The sequence below is a fragment of the Tupaia chinensis genome, unplaced genomic scaffold (genome assembly GCF_000334495.1).
Source record: "Tupaia chinensis unplaced genomic scaffold, TupChi_1.0 Scaffold000495_1, whole genome shotgun sequence".
NCBI lineage: Eukaryota > Metazoa > Chordata > Mammalia > Scandentia > Tupaiidae > Tupaia > Tupaia belangeri.
Window position 1 is genome coordinate 1,440,550 of NW_006160007.1, and position 7,818 is coordinate 1,448,367.

Below are 7,818 nucleotides of genomic sequence, written 5' to 3' on the forward strand. Positions count from 1 at the left end.
CAGGGCAAAGATGGGTTTGTGGGATTCACAGGTACATAGAATATCTCACACAACATCTCAGCATTCTGTGATCTCTGGATGGAATGGAGAGCACAGATATGTTTTTTCCAACTCAGGAAAGTGTTTTCCCCAAGTCTGTTCTAGGAGTAAGAGGTTGTGGATTTAAAGGGGTCTCATCACCAGTAGGAGAAGATGCTAAAACAGAAAGTAGCTTGAACTGTGCAGGAGGAGGCTGGTGGGATCATAGGACTTGACTGGACACCCACATGAGTGGTGACGCATGAGTACCAGATAGCATAGGGCATTCTAATGGATTCAGGCTTTGGACAAAGAATGTGGACCAGATGCTTCCGAGCCCACACTCACACTGTGCTTCTCTGTGCAGTCCTCAGAATGTCAATGCCACCATGGAAGGAGGAGGCTATGAAATCCTGAGTTGAATGACTTAACCTGAAATGGATTTTTTAAGAATGGACAAAGTTCTGTTTCCTTCCAGCAGGAAACATGGAATATTAAGATAGAAATGAATACGCCAAATTACAGAAAAAAATAAAGCTGGATATTATGCACATCTCCAGTTGAGTTTTACTAATGGATAATTTTATTCTAGATTCAGAAACATTTTAGAACAGAAAAGGTCACCGTGTTCCACTGAGTATCACAAAGGCGAGGAATCTAAGGCACTCAGGCCTTAGGTGAGATGAAGTGTAAGAATAAAATTAGATTAGCCTGTCTTACAAAGATAAAGTCTACCCTTTGCCTCTTTTGCTTCTGTACAAAAGCAGATGCTGCTGAAGTTGTGGAAACCTGGGGTAATTCGTTAACACCTTGCAGAAAGCCCGGAGCCATTTGCAAACTAGTCTGGCAAGCTAGTTTAGCACCTTACAGGAAGCCCGGACCCTTGTATTGTAAAACTCCCCCCTTCTGCTAGCCCCGGAAACCCAGATCAAATGCTCCTGCAAACCTGACCAAATGGCTACAACTGTAAAGAAAAACGTTTTTGTCTTGCCTGAGCAAGCAACTTAAGGGTGGCCATAAAATTACCCTTGATACCCCTTATCTTGCTTCCTCACTCTCTCCTCCCCTCACCCCACGGACTCATGTCTATATAACCTGAATACTCCTTTGTTCGGGGCTTCACTCTTAGCCATGTCTTGTATGACTGAAAGTGGAGTCCTAGCGCGCTAGCAATAAAGCCTCTTGTATTTTACATCAAGAACCGACTTTTGGGAACCAGCAGTTAGCATGATGGCTATGTCGCTGGACTCCCACGTAGTCGACTGCGGTTCATGTCCCGGACCCGGTGGCTTAAAACTCACGCTGGGCGCGTGTGCATGCGTGCCCAAGATCCCGAGAGGAGAATGGAGGAGAAGGGATTGCGGCGTGACCATCCCCCCTGGGGGGTGATTTCTCGCTTTCTGTCTCTCTCTGTCTGTCGGGCGAGTGCACGCGCCCTACAGTGAAAACTCTCTCCAAAAAAAAAAAAAAAAAAGAACCGACTTTTGTGGTTGATTGGGGTCACCGTTGCCGTGACACTCCCCTGGACAAGAAAATTCAGCGAGTTGCCGGCAAAAACCTTTCAGAAGCATGGACAACTAGTTAAGATGACCTGTGTGTTGTGACTGGGTCAGAACACAGCTGAGACTCTTGTTAAGTAAATTTTCAGTCCTAGAAAAATGTTCGTCTGCTCTGGCATATGATCTCTTACTCTTTTGTTCTCTCGATCTGTCCTCTAGGCTACGTTCATTCTTGTAATTTTCATCGACTCATAATAACTGTGCAATTAGCCATTTTATACATACACACAAATGGGGGGGACTTCAAAAATGTTATGGAAAATGTATATTATAAAAAGCCATGTATAAATTTTGATTATTTCTGCACCAAAATAAACTCATACTCTAGTTCCTTTTTTCCATGAACTTTTTGAGGTTCCTTTCTATGTGAATGTACAATATGAGTTGTTCTCCATCTTGAGGGGGTTATCACAGTTTTCTGGTCAGTGTCTAAAAGCATGGATTTCTGAGCCTTTCCCTTGAGTTTCTGTTTTAGTAAGTTTAGGGCCAAGTCTTTTTTTTTTTTTTTTTTTTTTAGGTTTTCGCTATAGGGCACGTGTGCTCGCCAGAAAGACAGAGAGGCAGAAAGCAAGAAATCACTCCCCCAGGGGAGATGGCCACACCGCAATCCCTTCTCCTCCATTTTCCTCTCAGGATCTTGGGCACGCACGTACACGTGCCTGACGTGAGTTTAAGCCACTGGGTCCAGAACTTGAACCGTGTTGACTACATAGGAGTTCAGAGACAGCCATTACGCTAACTGCTGGTCCCAGGGAATTCAAGTCCCAAGGCAATGCCCTTGTTGCTGGCCCTAAGCTCACACTTAGAGTGAGCTGTTTCTGGAAGGTGGTTCCTTTCCCTATACACCTTGGTGGCTGCTATGCCAATGTTTGTTTAGCAAATACCTATTAGGTTTTCCTCAGACCTTCAATCTCACCATGCCTTTTTTTTCCTATTAACTGTTTATTAATATCACATGTTATAATCAAAGTATAAAACTCAATTCTCTGCTTTTTTAACTTTTCTTTTTCTATTTTTTTATAACTTATGCTTACAACTATTATTTATTTCAGGTTGAAAATTCTATTCATGATATCATCAACAGGTAATAAACCATTTCTGTGTCCCACAAATGTCTTGCCTTTCTATTTTCCCTCCTAATTTCCTTCACTATTCTCTTTTCCTTGCCCACCCTCCTTCCAAACTGTCTCCAGTGTCCATAACTATTTTCTATGCTTTTATGTCCTAATCTTTCAGTCTCAACCATAGAGTTCAGACAGTCACTATATATATATATATATATATATGTATATATAGACATATATATATGTTATTTTTTTTAAAATGGAGACATACAATACCTTTCTTTCATAGCCTAACTTGCTTCACTCGCCATTAAATCTTCCATATTCAACCACTTTTTTTAAATGCCATAGTCTTGTTTTTTTATGGCTGAATAATATTACATAGAGTTCAATTTTTTTTCAATTCTTTATCTGCTCATGGGCATTTAGGTTGGTTCCATGTCTTAGTGATCGTGAATAATGCCACAATAAACATTGATGTGCATTCTCCATTCCTTTGGGTATATACCCAGAAGTGGATTGCAGTTCTATTTGTAGGTCTTTGAGGTATCTCCATATTGTTTTCACAGTGGCTTAGACCAATCTACATTCCCACCAACATAGTAGGAGAGTTCTCCTTTCACCATAACTCTGCCAACACTTATCATTTTTTGTATTTTTCATCTTCACCATTCTTTTTTGTTTGTTTTTTTGAGAGGTTTTTGCCATAGGGCGCGTGCATTTGCCAGACAGACAGAGAGAGACAGAGAGACAGAAAGTGAGAAATCACCCCCCAGGGGGATGGCCACACCGCAATCCCTTCTCTCCTCCATTCTCCTCTCGAGATCTTGGGCACGCAAGCACACATGCCCAGTGTGAGTTTAAGCCACCGGGTCCGGGACTTGAACTGCGGTTGGCTACATGGGAGTTCAGCTATGTAGTCATTACACTAACTAATGGTCCCAATCTTCACCATTCTGAACATGGTATCTCATTGTGGTTTTAACCTGCATCTCCCTTATGGTGAGGGATGTTGAGCATTTCTTCATATGCCTTTTGGCTGTTCATATGTCTTCATTAGGGAGTTTTTTGTTCAGTTCATTTTCCCATCTTTTTATTGGGTTAATTTTTTTTTTTTGAGAGGTTTTCGCTATAGGGCGCGTGCACTCACCAGACAGACAGAGAGAGACATAGAGACAGAAAGCGAGAAATCACCCCCCCAGAGGGGATGGTCACGCCACAATCCCTTCTCCTCCATTCTCCTCTCGGGATCTTGGGCACGCATGCACACACGCCCAGCATGAGTTTTAAGCAACCGGGTCCGGGACACAAACCGCGGTCGACTACGTGGGAGTCCAGCGACATAGCCATTACGCTAACTGCTGGTATCCCTTATCTGAGGCATAGTTTACAAAAATATTCTCCCATTCTGAGGGTTGTCAATTCACACTAATTTCTGTGTCTTTTGCCATGCAAAATCTTCTTAATCTGCTGTAATCTCACTTGTCTATTTTTGAGATTATTGCCTGTGCTTTGGGGGTATTATTTAAGAAATCTTTGTCTACCCCAATGTCTCTCAGAGTTTCTCCAGTGTTTTCCATAGTTTGAGGTCTTAGGTTCAGATATTTGATCCATTTTAAGTTGATTTTTGTTAATGGTGAAAAATGGGGGTCCAGTTTCATCTTTCTGCAGGTGGATACCCATTTTTCCCAGCACCATTTGCTAAAGAGATTTTCTTTTTCCCATTGGATCGACTGGTATCCTTTGTCAAAAATCAGTTGATCGTTTGGGGATTTATTTCTGGGATGTCTTTTCTATTTCATTGGTCCACCTGTATGTCTTTGTGCCAATCTCATGCTGTTATTTTTTTATTTATTTGTTTTTTTAGAATAATCTTATTTAACTTTATTTATTCACTTATTTATTTTAATTTGAGAAAAACAGAGTTAGAGAAAGAGAGAAAGAAAGTGAGAAAGCAAGCAGCCAGGTCCAGGACTCGAACTGTGGTCAGCCATGTGGGAGTCTGGTGCCTTTAACCACCATGCCACTTGCCAGCCCCTTATGTAGAACTATGATTATCGCACAGCTTTATAGTATATTTTGGGATCAGAGAGTATGATGCCACCCACTCCACTCTTCTTACACAGGATTGCTTTGGCAATACAGGGTCTTTTATGATTCCAGACAAATTGTATGATTATCTTTTCTAGATCTGTGAAGAATGTCTCTGGTAATTTGATTAGAACTGCATTAAATATGTAGATTAATTTGGGGAGAATTGCCATTTTGATTACATTAATTCTTCCAATGCAGGAACATGGGATGTCCTTCTACTTTTTTGTCTTTTTCAGTACCTTTTTAAAGATTTTCATAGTTTTCCCTGTAAAGATTTTTGACTTCCTTGATTAGGCTTATCCGTAGGTATCTTATACATTTTGTGGCTATGGTAAAAGGGATGCCTTTCTTCAGTTCTACCTCTGTCGTCTTATCATTTGTGTACAGAAATGCTATAGATTTTTGGATGTTGATTTTGTATCCTGCCATTTTATTGTATTCATTATTACTTTGAGAAATTTTCACAGATACCTTTGGGTCTTCTGTGTATACCATCACGTCACCAACAAATAAAGATATTTTCAACTCTTCTTCCCCATCAACAAATAAAGATATTTTCAACTCTTCTTCCCCTACCTGAATGCCTTTTATATTTTTCTCTTTTGTGATTGCATTGTCTAAGACTTCCAGTACTATATTGAAAAAGAGTGGAGGAAGTGGGCAGCCTTGTCTTGTACCAGTTTTTAGTGGAAAAGCTTTTAGCTTCTCCCTATTCAGCATAATGTTAGCTATAGGTTTTCATGTATCTCTTTTATTGTGCTGAGAAATGACCCTTCTATGCCAATTTTGCAAAGAGTCTCAATCATGAGGGGATGCTGTATTTTGTCAAAAGCTTTTTCTGCTTCACTTGAAATGATCATATGATTTTACATCTTTCTTTCTGCTAATATGGTGTATTACATGTATGGTTTTGTTTATGTTGAACCATACTTGCATCTCTGGAATAAAGCCTACCTAATCATGATGAATAATCTTCTTATATACATCGTTGGATATGATCTGCAAGTATCTCATTGAGAATTTTTACATCTATGTTCATCAGAGATATTGGTCTGTAGTTTTCCTTTTTTGTCATGTCTTTATCTGTTTTGGGGTTGAGGATGATGGTGGGTTCATACAATGAATTTGGGAGGTTTCCTTCCTTTTGGATCTTTAGAAATAATTTGAGTAGAATGGGGGCTAATTCTTCTTTTAAAGTTTTGTAGAACTCAGAAGTGAAGCCATCAGGGCCTGGGATTTTCTTTGCTGGGAGGTTATTTATTAATGATTAAATATCATGTCTTGTTATGAGTCTATTCAGGCTTTCTACATCCTTTTGATTCAATCTTGGTAGATCGTATGCTTCCAGGAATTTGTCCATCTCATCCATGTTCTCTTGTTTACTGGCATAAAGTCGCTCATAGTATCCCCTAATGATGTTTTGTATTTCTGTTGTGTCTACTGTAATGTTGCCTGAAACATTGCTTATTTGATTTACCTGGCTTCTCTCTTCTTCTTAATCAGTCTAGCTAATGATGAGTTGATCTTGTTAATCTTTCAAAGAACGAGCTATTGCTTTCATTTATTTTCTGTATAGTTTATTTCCTATTTCATTTACTTCTGCTTGAATCTTTATTATTTCTTTTCTCCCAGCATGTTTTGGATGTTTTTATTGTTGTTTTTCTAATTCCTTGAGGCAGGATGTTAGGTTATCCATTTGCCACATTTCCATCTTTTTCTTCTGTGCACTAATTGCTATTAATTTCCCTCTTATGACTGTTTTTGTAGTGTCCCATGGATTATGGAATCTCATGTAGTCATTATCATTTCTTTCCATAAATCTTTTGATTTCAGACTTAATTTCTTCATTTTTTAGAAGTCATTCAGGAGTAGGTTGCTAAGTTTCCATGTTTTTGTATATTTTTTGAAGATTTTTCCTGAAATTAATATCAAGATTAATTCCATCATGGTCAGAGAAGATGCTGGATATAGTTTCTATGCTTCTGAATCTATAAAGGCTTGTTTTGTGCCCTACCATATGGTCAGTCTTTGAAAGGGTCAATGCAGGGTTGAGAAAAATGTGTATTTTGTGACCTTAGATAGAAAGTTCTACAGATATCTGTCAAGTCCATTTGATTTATGGTATCATTTAGGTCCTGATCTCCTTGTTTATTTATTTATTTTTTTCTGAAAGACCTGTCTAAAGGATATAATGGAGTTCTGAGATCGCCAACAATTATAGTGCTGCAACTCACCTCTCCTTTTAGCTCTAGCAGTCTTTCCTTCATGGACTTAGGTGCTCCTGAGTTGGCTGCATAGATATTTATAAGTGTTATGTCTTCTCGATGAATTAGCCCTTCGACTACTATATAATGTCCTTCTTTGTCTCTTCTGACAGTTTCTGTCTTAAAGCCTATTTTGTCTGAAATTGCTATATTACTACAGCCCTTTTTTGATTTCCATTTTCCATTTGCATGGAATACCTTTTTCCAGTCCTTCACTTTTAGTCTATGTATATCTTTACCCATAAGGTGTGTTTCTTGTAGGCAACAGATAGAGGGTTTCTGGTTTTTTGGGTTTTTTTTATCCATTCAGACAGTCTATGTGTCTCTTGATTGGTGAATTTAATCCATTAACATTCAGCATTATTATCAATATTTCTGGACATGTTCCTATCATTAAGTGAGCAAATTTTCTTGGTTGTTTTACGTTCTCTTATATCTGTCTATCTGACTTTAGTTTTCCTGGCATAGTGCCGGGGACCAGCCTCGGCGTGGGTGGGTTATCTCGACGAAGGCAGCGAAGGTGAACAGAAGACAGAGGTCTCGATGCCTTTTCATGCACGTCCTATGCCGGACACCCCTCAGAAGTGGCCCTCTGAAGAGTGACAACTGCTTGGAATTATTAAGCCTTTTTATTGAAAATGTGTTACAAGTAAATGGGAGAGGGGCTAGTGTTTTAATTAACAGCTCATAAAGTTTTTAACAATAAAGAACATAGATTCTATTCAGGGTTGGATTAAGGGTGGGTCTAGTGCAATTCAGGGTTTAAGGGTGGGTCTAGTGTAGTTCTGATTCAGGGGTGGATTAAGGGTGGGTCTAGTA